The sequence below is a fragment of the Artemia sp. Qi Xiang Cuo genome, chromosome 20, assembly GCF_049724085.1.
Source record: "Artemia sp. Qi Xiang Cuo chromosome 20, ASM4972408v1, whole genome shotgun sequence".
Taxonomy (NCBI): Eukaryota; Metazoa; Arthropoda; class Branchiopoda; order Anostraca; family Artemiidae; genus Artemia; species Artemia sp. Qi Xiang Cuo.
Window position 1 is genome coordinate 2859115 of NC_142813.1, and position 12001 is coordinate 2871115.

General features: G+C 34.2%; 1 protein-coding gene across 1 annotated transcript in view; it reads left to right on the forward strand.

Moving 5' to 3' along the window:
- Tdc2 (Tyrosine decarboxylase 2) overlaps nt 1-12001 on the forward strand; it is a 210053-nt gene that overhangs the window by 197784 nt on the left and 268 nt on the right. The gene's annotated exons all lie outside the window — the stretch shown is intronic.

A 12001-nucleotide genomic window follows, 5' to 3' on the forward strand; every position in this document is an offset into this window, starting at 1 on the left:
TATTCATAGTATAAAGTTTCCTAACTTCTACACTAAAATTTAGAACATTACTTTAAATTTGTTTATGTCTTTGGGAAAAAGCTCATAATTAAAGTGGAGCTCCTTATCTTCATAGTGAAATATTCATGATCAATGTGTAACTTCTTATATCTTCTACAAAAAATTTGGACGAAAACTTTAAACTTATGTCTTTGGGGGAAAAACCTGAATTGAAGTGAAACCTTCTTATATTATTTGGAAAAATAGAATTGATCAATAACTAATTTCTTTTTTTATTGATAAAATCTGAACTGAAGTGGAAAATTTTTATTTTCTCTGGAAAAAATAGAATTGATCTGTAACTTATTTCTTTTTCATTGAGAAAATTAAGAAGAGAACTTGAACTTTTCTTCACCTTGTTGTGAAAATTAGAAATAAAATGAAGCTTTTTATCTTCCAGGAAAATATTCACATTCATAGTATAAATTTTCCTATCTTCTACAGTAAAATTTAGAACATTACTTTAAATTTGTTTATTTCTTTGGGAAAAATCTCAGAATTAAAGTGGAACTTCTTATCTTCATAGTGAAATATTCACGATCAATGTGTAACTTTTATATCTTCTACACAAAATTTGGATGAAAACCTTAAATTTATGTCTTTGGGGAAAAATCTGAAATGAAGTGAAACCTTTTTATATTATTTGGAAAAATAGAATTGATCAATAACCAATTTCTTTTTTTATTGAGAAAATCTGAACTGAAGTGGAAAATTTTCATTTTCTCCGCAAGAAATAGAATTGATCTGTAAATTATTTCCTTTTTCATTGAGAAAATTCAGAAGAGAACTTTTCTTCACCTTGTTGAGAAAATTAGAAATAAAATGAAGCTTTTTATCTTCCTGGAAAATATTCATATTCATAGTATAACTTTTCCTAACTTCTACACTAAAATTTAGAACATTACTTTAAATTTGTTTATGTCTTTGGGAAAAATCTCAGAATTAAAGTGGAACTCCTTATCTTCATAGTGAAATATTCACGATCAATGTGTAACTGTTTATATCTTCTACACAAAATCTGGATGAAAACCTTAAATTTATGTCTTTTGGGGAAAACCTTAATTGAAGTAAAACCTTTTTATATTATTTGGAAAAATAGAATTGATTAATCACTGATTTCTTTTTTATTGAGATAATCTGAACTGAAGTGAAAAATTTTTATTTTCTTCAGAAAAAAATAGAATTGATCTGTAACTTATTTCTTTTTTCATTGAGAAAATTCAGAAGAGAACTTGAACTTTTCTTCACCTTGTTGAGTAAATTAGAAATAAAATGAAGCTTTTTATCTTCCTGGAAAATATTCACATTCATAGTATAACTTTTCCTAACTTCTACACTAAAATTTAGAACATTACTTTAAATTTGTTTATGTATTTGGGAAAAATCTCAGAATTAAAGTGGAACTCCTTATCTTCATAGTAAAATATTCATGATCAATGTGTAACTTTTTATATCTTCTACAAAAATTTGGATGAAAACTTTAAATTTATGTCTTTGGGGGAAAAATCTGAATTGAAGTGAAACCTTTTTATATTATTTGGAAAAATAGAATTGATCAATAACTATTTTCTTTTTTTATTGAAAAAATCTGAACTGAAGTGGAAAATTTTTATTTTCTCTGGAAAAAATAGAATGGATCTGTAACTTATTTCTTTTTCATTTAGGAAGTTAAGAAGAGAACTTGAACTTTTCTTCACCTCGTTGTGATAATTAGAAATAAAATGAAGCTTTTTATCTTCCTGGAAAATATTCACATTCATAGTATAACTTTTCCTATCTTCTACGCTAAAATTTAGAACATTACTTTAAATTTGTTTATGTCTTTGGGAAAAATCTCAGAATTAAAGTGGAACTCCTTATCTTCATAGTGAAATATTCACGATCAATGTGTAACTTTTATATCTTCTACACAAAATTTGGATGAAAACTTTAAATTTATGTCTTTGGGGAAAAATCTGAATTGAAACCTTTTTATATTATTTGGAAAAATAGAATTGATCAATAACTAATTTCTTTTTTATTGAGAAAATCTGAACTGTAGTGGAAAATTTTTATTTTCTCTGGAAAAAAATAGAATGGATCTGTAACTTATTTCTTTTTCATTTAGAAAATTCAGAAGAGAACTTGAACTTTTCTTCACCTCGTTGAGAAAATTAGAAATAAAATGAAGCTTTTTATCTTCCCGGAAAATATTCACATTCATAATATAACTTTTCCTATTTGCTCTGAAATGCCTTTTGAAAAGTATTGCTTGGTGTTGAGGTATCCAAAAAGCTGTAAAGTAAAGTTGTTGTGAAAAGGATGGGTACTTCAACTTGTAAAATTAGTTTAGAAGGGAAATTAAGAAAAGAAGTTGCTCTGAAATGCCTTTTGAAAGGTATTGTTGTGGTAAGTAAAGTTGTGGGTGAAAAGGATGGGTACTTCAAGTTGTAAAAAGGCTTTATGAGGGACATTAAGAAAAGAACTTGCTCTGAAATGCCTTTTGAAAGTATTGCTTGGTGTTGAGCTATCCAAAAAGCTGTAAAGTAAAGTTGTGGGTGAAAAGGATGGGTACTTCAAGTTGTAAAATGGGTTTAGGAGGGACATTATGAAAAGAACTTGCTCTGAAATGCCTTTTGAAAAGTATTGCTTGGTGTTGTGGTATCCAAAAAGCTGTAAAGTAAAGTTGTGGTGAAAAGGATGGGTACTTCAAGTTGTAAAATGTGTTTAGGAGGGTCATTAAGAAAAGAACTTGGTCTGAAATGCCTTTTGAAAGGTATTGCTTGGTGTTGAGGTATCCAAAAAGCTGTAAAGTAAAGTTGTGGGTGAAAAGGATGGATGCTTCAAGTTGTAAAATTGGTTTAGAAGGGACATTAAGAAAAGAAATTGCTTTGAAATGCCTTTTAAAAGTATTGGTCGGTGTCGAGGTATCCAAAAAGCTGTAAAGTAAAGTTGTTGGTTAAAAGGATGGGTATTTCAACTTGTAAAATTAGCTTAGGAGGGACATTAAGAAAGGACGTTGCTCTGAAATGCCTTTTGAAAAGTATTTAATGGGAATGATGTATCCAAGTAGCTGTGAAATAAAATTGTGTATGAAAAGGATGGCTACTTCAACTTGTAAAATGGGTTTAGGAGGGAAATTAAGAAAAGAACTTGCTGGGAAATGCCTTTTGAAAGTATTCCTTGGTGTTGAGGTATCCAATAAGCTGTAAAGTAAAGTTGTGGGTGAATAGGATGGATGCTTCAAGTTGTAAAATGAGTTTATGAGGGACATTAAGAAAGGAACTTGCTCTGAAATGCCTTTTGAAAGTATTGCTTGGTGTTGAGGTATCCAAAAAGCTGTAAAGTAAAGTTGTGGGTGAAAAAGATGGGTACTTCAAGTTGTAAAATGGGTTTAGGAGGGACATTAAGAAAAGAACTTGCTCTGAAATGCCTTTTGAAAAGTATCGCTTGGTGTTGAGATATCCAAAAAGCTGCAAAGTAAAGTTTCTGGGTGAAAAGGATGGGTACTTCAAGTTGTAAAATGGGTTTAGAAGGGACATTAAGAAAGGAACTTGCTCTGAAATGCCTTTTGAAAAGTATTGCTTGGTGTTGAGGTATCCAAAAAGCTGTAAAGTAAAGTTGTGGGTGAAAAGGATGGGTACTTCAACTTGTAAAATGGGTTTAGGAGGGACATTAAGAAAAGAACTTGCTCTGAAATGCCTTTTGAAACTATTGCTTGGTGTTGAGGTATCCAAAAAGCACATTCTAAGCATTGACATGTTAACGTATCCTAAAATAATAGAAATAGAACAAAGTAATGCATAAAATATTTTTATTGAAATAACACCATATAGAATATTAACATAAAAGACACTACACTACATACATTATTAGATACTATTAATATTATTGAGCCACTTTGAACGTTTTTGATTCTGATCCATAAAATGAATCATTAGATTTTCTCTTGACACCGGAGTTACTCACTTCTCTTAGTTCATAACCACTTGGATAAGAATCATTATTCCATATCGAGTCATATACAATTTTTACTGGGATGTCAAATACAGGTTCAATACACATTTAATCCTTGCAATTATTTAATTCAATGACCTTATGATCTTTAGTAGCAATAATGTTCACTTACACTTTATTCTCCATTAATTTATCTTGACATTCATTAGTGATATTGGCTGCCAATGCTCTTTTTATTTTGACTGTGATTTCATTGTCTATTATCACATTATTTTTACAGAGGTAATAGTTCTGGCACGTAGACAAGACATGATTTATGATGTTGGTGCAGCAGTATGCATGTCTTCTATTTCCCTTTGCTTTCATTCGAATGCTAACACCGGTAAGATGACGATAATATCTATCAGCGGGTAACATTTTACCAGAACCATTAGCTAGAATTTGTCCCTCTTCATCAACTATTATTTTTATGTTAGCATTCTCTTTGAGTACTAACTTCTCTGGAAATGTTACTTTCTTATATCCGCCAATTGACATACGGAAATTCTTTACTTTACTTTACAGGTTTTCTTTACTTTTCAAAAGGCATTTCAGAGCAAGTTCTTTTCTTAATGTCCCTTCTAAACCAATATTACAACTTGAAGCATCCATCCTTTTCACCAACAACTTTACTTTACAGCTTTTTGGATACCTCAACACCAAGCAATACCTTTCAAAAGGCATTTCAGAGCAACTTCTTTTCTTAATGCCCCTTCTAAACCCATTTTACAACTTGAAGAATCCATCCTTTTCACCCACAACTTTCCTTTACAGCTTTTTGGATACCTCAACACCAAGCAATACCTTTCAAAAGGCATTTCAGAGCAACCTCTTTTCTTAATGTCCCTCCAAAACCCATTTTACAAGTTGAACTACCTATCCTTTTCACCCAAAACTTTACTTTACAGCTTTTTGGATACCTCAACACCAAGCAATACTTTTTAAAAGGCATTTCAGAGCAACTTCTTTTCATAATATTCCTCCTAAACCCATTTTACAACTTGAAGTACCCATCCTTTTAACCCACAACTCTACTTTACAGCTTTTTGGATACCTCAACATCAAGCAATACTTTTCAAAAGGCATTTCAGAGCAAGTTCTTTTCTTAATGCCCCTTCTAAACCCATTTTACAACTTGAAGCATCCATCCTTTTCACCCACAACTTTCCTTTACAGCTTTTTGGATACCTCAACACCAAGCAATACTTTCAAAAGGCATTTAAGAGCAAGTTCTTTTCTTAATGTCCCTCCTAAGCCCATTTTACAAGTTGAAGTACCCATCCTTTTCACCCACAACTTTACTTTACAGCTTTTTGGATACCTCAACACCAAGCTTTTGGGTGAAAAGGATAGGTAGTTCAACTTGTAAAATGGGTTTAGGAGGGACATTAAGAAAAAGGGGTTGCTCTGAAATGCCTTTTGAAAGGTATTGCTTGGTGTTGAGGTATCCAAAAAGCTGTAAAGTAAAGTTGTGGGTGAAAAGGATGGATGCTTCAAGTGAGAAAAATCCTGTTTTTTCATTCTCAGTGACAAAAACCATAAAAAACATGCATAAATTGCTGTTGAGCACCATGAAACATCCTTCAATTGTTGTTGACATCCAAGAAACATCCTTCAAAGTGAGAAAAATCCTGTTTTTTCATTCTCAGTGACAAAAACCAGAAAAAGTGACTAACACTCATAACCATCCAAGAAACCTCCATCAAAGTGAGAAAAATCCTGTTTTTCATTCTCAGTGAGAAAAACCGTTAAAACATGCATAAATTGCTATTGACAACCATGAAACATCCTTCAATTGATTTTGACATCCAAGAAACATCCATCAAAGTGAGAAAAATCCTGTTTTTTCAAGTGAGAAAAATCCTGTTTTTTCATTCTCAGTGACCAAAACCATAAAAACATGCATAAATTGCTGTTGAGTACCATGAAACATCCCTCAATTGTTGTTGACATCCAAGAAACATCCATCAAAGTGAGAAAAATTCTGTTTTTCATTCTCATTGAAAAAAACCTTAAAAAGTGACTAACGCTCATAACCATCCTAGAAACATCCATCAAAGTGAGAAAAATCCTGTTTTTTCATTGCCAGTGAGAAAAACCATAAGAACATGCATAAGTTGCTATTGACAACCATGAAACATCCTTCAATTGTTGTTGGCATCCAAGAAACATCCATCGAAGTGAGAAAAATCAAATTTTTTCAAGTTAGAAAAATACTGTTTTTTCATTCTCAGTTACAAAAACCATAAAAACATACATAAATTGCTGTTGACATCCATGAAAAACAACAAATAAATTGACTAACACTCATAACCGTTCAAGAAACATCCATAAAAGTGAGAAAAATCCTATTTTTCAAGTGAGAAAAATCCTGTTTTTTTCATTCTCAGTGACAAAAACCATAAATTATGTCCTGTCAACGTTAAACTAAATTGTAGATGGCAGCAGGGGTGAGCAATGGGAGCTCATGATAGGTCCCTACTAATATTCTAATCTTGGTTTGCAGACTTATCTTCCTATTCTTCCAAACTTTTTTTAACTGTGAAAAAACACTCTGAGCCTTGGCTATTCTACTTTTAACATCGTCACTGCTCCTTCCATCTTTACTAATAATACTATCAAGGTAAGTGTAGCTGCCTACCTGATCAATGTTTTCATTACCCAACGCCACCTTTTCATCTTCACTTATTCCTAGCCTTAGTGACTTAGTCTTCTTAACATTAATTTTCAAACCTGGTCTAGTACCCTGAACTTGCAAAACCTCTAAAAGTTCATTCACGTTGCTCACACTTTCATCTAGGATGCTTGAATCGTCAGCACAATCTAAGTCCAGGAGACTTTTCCGTGGTCTCCCATTTCCTTTCCTGTGTTCCTTAAGATAAAGTCCTTCAAAATAATCCATATAAAAGAGGATAGAAAACAACCCTGCTTAACTCCTGATTTAATGCGAAACCAGCTGCTAACCTCATTTCTTACCTTAACCACAGCAGTGTTATTCTCGTACATAGCACTAATCATTTTAATGTATTTGTCTGGTATACCATACACGGATAAAACCTTTACCAAAGCTCTTCTATCAACAGAATCAAACGCTTGCTCATAATCTACAAAACTGAGGACCAAAGGTGTTTGACAACTCAGGTACTTCTCGATTATTTACCTAAGAGTGGAAATTTGGTCGACACATCCTCTACCTTTTCTAAAAACCGCACTGTTCTATAAGGAATAAGCTATAAGGAAATCTTTCCTTATAGCTAATTTTGGCCCCTTTCCTATCTTTAACTGGGCCAAGTCCGGACTGACTACTCACTCTCAATTTATTAACATGCCAGTACAATATTTTACTATCATGCCGTCTAACTGTATCTTCCAGATCCTCGACAATTTTATCCATGGCCTGCACTTCACACCTCCTTAATTCATATTTTAATGCTTTCTCCACTTTCTTTACTTTCCTTTTGTTTTCACATGATCTATCACTCAGATAATTCTTGTACAAGCCCCTTTTCCTGTCTATTAAACCTAAAGCTGTTTCACTAATATTCTTAGCCGCAGTCCTAGCTTTCTTCCCTAAGACACCTTCAACAACTTCACAAATTATTTTTCTAAGATTATTCCAACCATATTCCACATTATCAATTTTAAACTCTTAAGTTTAGTATTCAACTGTTCCTGGAAATTTTCTCTCAAATTCTCATCCTAGAATCTACCAAGATCATAACTTCCCGGGAGATAGTTACCCTTCCGAAATTTCAGCTGTAAATTAACCTTTGAAACTACTAATTGGTGATCTTTACTTAGAACATCAATAAGAGCTTTCCTATGTCCTAAGTGATGATTTTTCACTATTCCTGGTAATCACATCACTTTTTATTTCAAAGATATTTGTTATACCTTCTCTTGAACGGTTCGAGAGGATTTTACAGAATTACCTCTGCTGGCAGTGCATTCCGCGTGGTGACGGACCGTCGGGAAAAATCATTTTAAAGTATTTCTGGCGGGCTTTACGCTGCACAAGGTAAACTTGACGATCTATAGTTTCGAAAGTTCATTGCAAAGGCTTTACTCTATCCATAAAGGGTTTTGACAGCTCCTATGACGAAGGAAGGAACATACCGCGTCGGAACAATCTTGGATTGACTGCAAGAGTCTGACATCAGAGATGCTGGAAGTTGCTGCGCGAACTACTCAATTTTGAACACATTAAGGAGGAGCGTTGTTGCATCTTGGAGTACCTGCAAAGAGAGGACATGGGTGTCCAATGACTGGTCTCATGCAAGACGTGAATAGTGTCAAAATGAAATCGCCAGGAGGTTTTTGCATTTTATGATGGCTTTTAGGTTCCTGGAGCAGGAGGATTTCGTTTTCAAGAGATGTTCAGCCCATGCGACATCTGAACTCCAAGAAAGTAAAGTACATTGGATATTTCTATTGCCTCATATGTAAAGATGAAAATAGGGAGAATCCTCACATCCTGCGCTTTCCAACTTTAAGAGCTCTTTCATTTTTTTTAACCCACTAAAACTTACGAGTTACGCATCTACCGGCACCTCAATTTTCTCCAGACAAACCTGAAGCTTCTTATGGGGTTTGCTTTGTTCTTTGCCTTTCACAATGACGACTTCTATCGTCATGTCATCAACAAAGTGATAAGTTTCACAAGGCTATCGCCTAGTTTATTTATGAGAACTTTGAAAAGAGTTGGCCCAAGAATATTTTCTTGGAGTATTCCTGACAGCAATAGATGCTCTGTTGAAACAAATCATCAAGGACAACACGTAACCAACTTTGACAGACAAAGCTCCTTTAATAGCCGACCATCAACCCAAGAGGCTTTTATAGCACACAAAGAAGTCCCTTATGCAGCACGTGATCAATGGCTTTTATGATGCTAAAAGTGGGAAGGAGAGTACCATGTCCCTAAGACAGGAAGTCATCCCACTCCTGTTACTATTCAATTAGACGTCTAATCTTGACCCGTTTTCACAAAAACCATATTGTTTGTCTGCCAATAACCGATGAGATTCAACGAACTCATTGAGAGTCCTATTAATGACATCCTCACAAACTTTTGGGTGATTGGGGACATGATTGGATTGGGTGATAAGATTCTACATTATTAGGGTCATTATTTGCTTTTGGTACAGGGACTACACGAGCAAGTTTCCAGACTTTGGGGGAGGATCCCGGTATAAAACATTAATGAAACAGAAAGGCAAGGGGACCGGCGAGTTCAGGAGCACATCTCTTAAGAATGATAAGGGATGTCGTGTCTTGAACCATTGATGATATACGGTTGATTGAACGTTCTTAACACTTGTTCTACCAATTATGTTTACTCTGTTTGTCTTCTTATCTGTTTGTTGCGGAAAGGGAATAGAGGAGACTTCAGCGTCTTCAAGTTGAAAAACGTTTGTAAAGGCATCCACCTTTCCTGACCAGAATACATATTACCTCATCGACATTAATTGACGGAAGGTAGTTTTAGATGAGGGTAAAGCTTCATTGATAATTCTCCACCACCAATTTTTAGTTTAGTTCTTCGAACTTACGTTTGTGGCCGGATCTAGCTTGACGTGTTACTCTAACAGACCTGTTTCGAGATCTCAAGAAAGAATCCCGATCCAAATTCCGTCAAATGCTATTTCTGGTGAGCCTTTTTCAGACCCTAGTTGACTTTTTAAAATCAGCGTTGACGCATGGCTTGTTTCTAGAAGAGAATTATATTTCTTAAACGGAAAAAAATTAGTCAGCAGTCTCTGTAATGGCTTTTTCATCCAGTGAAAAAGCGATAGTTTGAACTTCTTTTGTAAATTATTCGTGGCATTCCCCCCCCCCCACCATTATAATTAGTGCAAATTTTGAGCTTCTGTGGGAAGTTACCCCTAAAATCATCCTCTGGATTCACCCCAAAGACCTCTTATTTACCAAGCAATTAAATTCTGAAACCCTATATCACAGATAAAAGGCATATGATACAGATGTCCTACAGGCCAAACTTTATCATGGCCGATAAATTTGGTTTTTGTGCTGATCCGTCTTCAGTTTCTCCCAGAAATTTTTTCGAATAGTAGAAAACAATTCAAGCGAATTAAATACAATTTATGAAACAATCAAAATTTTCCTTGTGATTACCACTGTCTTCTATTCAAATCCCCATAGTCACGAATCAAGACACGTCTAATTCCCGACACTTTTTTTTTAAGGATTGCAGCATATGCCGGCTGGACAGCTGAGTTTTATGCCTTCATCTGCTCTGTATGGGTAGCCATATAATATTACTACTGCTACTGCTACTACTACTAAAAACTCACTGCAGCACCAAGATACTTGAGACCAACACAGCTACGCACGCTCCTACACCATCCCAATCTATTCAAAGCCTTCCTCCTTACACTCTCCCAGGAAGTTTCCATTTTCCCTAAATATTTCTAAATAATCTTCCCACCTCAACCGCGAACTATTTTACGTTTAGCCCTAGACGGTTGACCGAAAAGGAAAATCTGTCATCCTTCATCTGCAAAACGTGCCCTAGCCATCTCAACCAATAGCCCCAGAAAACGGGATTGAACCACACTTTTCGTACGGCCTTCTCTTCAAAATACGGTCAGTCAGTCAGGTATCCAAAACAATCCGTAGGCAATTTTGCTGGAAAACATCTAGCAAATCTTCCTATGTTTTTCGGAGCGCCAAAGCTTCAGAACCATTTTTGAACCACTGTTTTTCCAATATTCTAACCTATTGTTCGCAGACTTATCTTTCTATTCTTCCAAACATTATTCAACTGTGAAAAACACTCTGAGCCTTGGCAATTCTCCTTTTAACATCTTCACTGCTCCCCCGTTCTTTGCTAATAATTCTGCCAAGGTCTTTAACCACAGCAGTGTTATTATCATATATAGCACTAATTACTTTAATGTATTTGTCTGGTATACCATACAAGGATAAGAGCTTCGGTAAACCTCTTATCAGCTGAATAAAACCTCACTGTTCTTCTTTTAAAACTTTGTCTACAGCATCTCTAAGTCTAAAAAGTATCATCATACTAAGTTATTTTCTACCTACAGAAACCAGGCTAATGCCTCTATAATTACCATTTTCATTCTTATCACCTTTTTTCAAAATCACGGTCATAATCTTCAGTAGGTAGCCATATACCTTTTTGTTATTCTCAAATATATCCTAGACTTTCTTTTCTCTTCTGTTGTTTGTCCGCACCAATTTTCTTTTTTTTATAATTGTTCTGTAAACGCCCTCTAGCAAGTATTGCTTTTTATTGTATGGCGCTTTATTGATGTATCATATCTGTATTTATGTTATAAGTATTGATAAGTGAACTGATACGACCAATAGTTGTCTTCAGAAGAGAACATAAATTCAATTGAATAAACATATAAACTATCATTTAAATATTATTAGTTTGTGTGCTCTTTTTTAGACTCTCGATAGTCTCTTTATTTGAAAATACCAAGTACGCCGAAGATGAAAAATGTAATCTGATTGATTGAATTTGTTAGAAAACTTACGCAGCCATATGTAGCGCGAAAAATAGAAAAGTCGGGGATTTAATTTTAGCACTTCCGTTTTTGGTGTTAACAGGCTCCAAATTAAAAAAATAAAAAAATAAACATGGATGCATAATTTTCCAAAATAAGCTAAAACTTATAAATAGCTTACGAATGTCTTATTTTCCCGTTGAAGGTGTGGTTTTCTTCGCGAATCAACAGATTGTTAATGTTTGAATTTTTACAAAAACGATGTAAATTTTAATAAATAAGTTTTGCCTATCCATTTTTCCAGTTCAACGTGGCAACACTGAAAAAACTGTGGTACTGTCCTAAAAACTTCATAGTTTCATGAAAACCAAAAGAAAATCTTAGAAAATTGCGCTTTCCTCGTAAGAAGTCTAGGGCAAAATATATTCTAATTTTGACGTTCTTGGTACGTTAAACTTTAGGAAGTGGGACAGGTTGTTAACAATCACAAA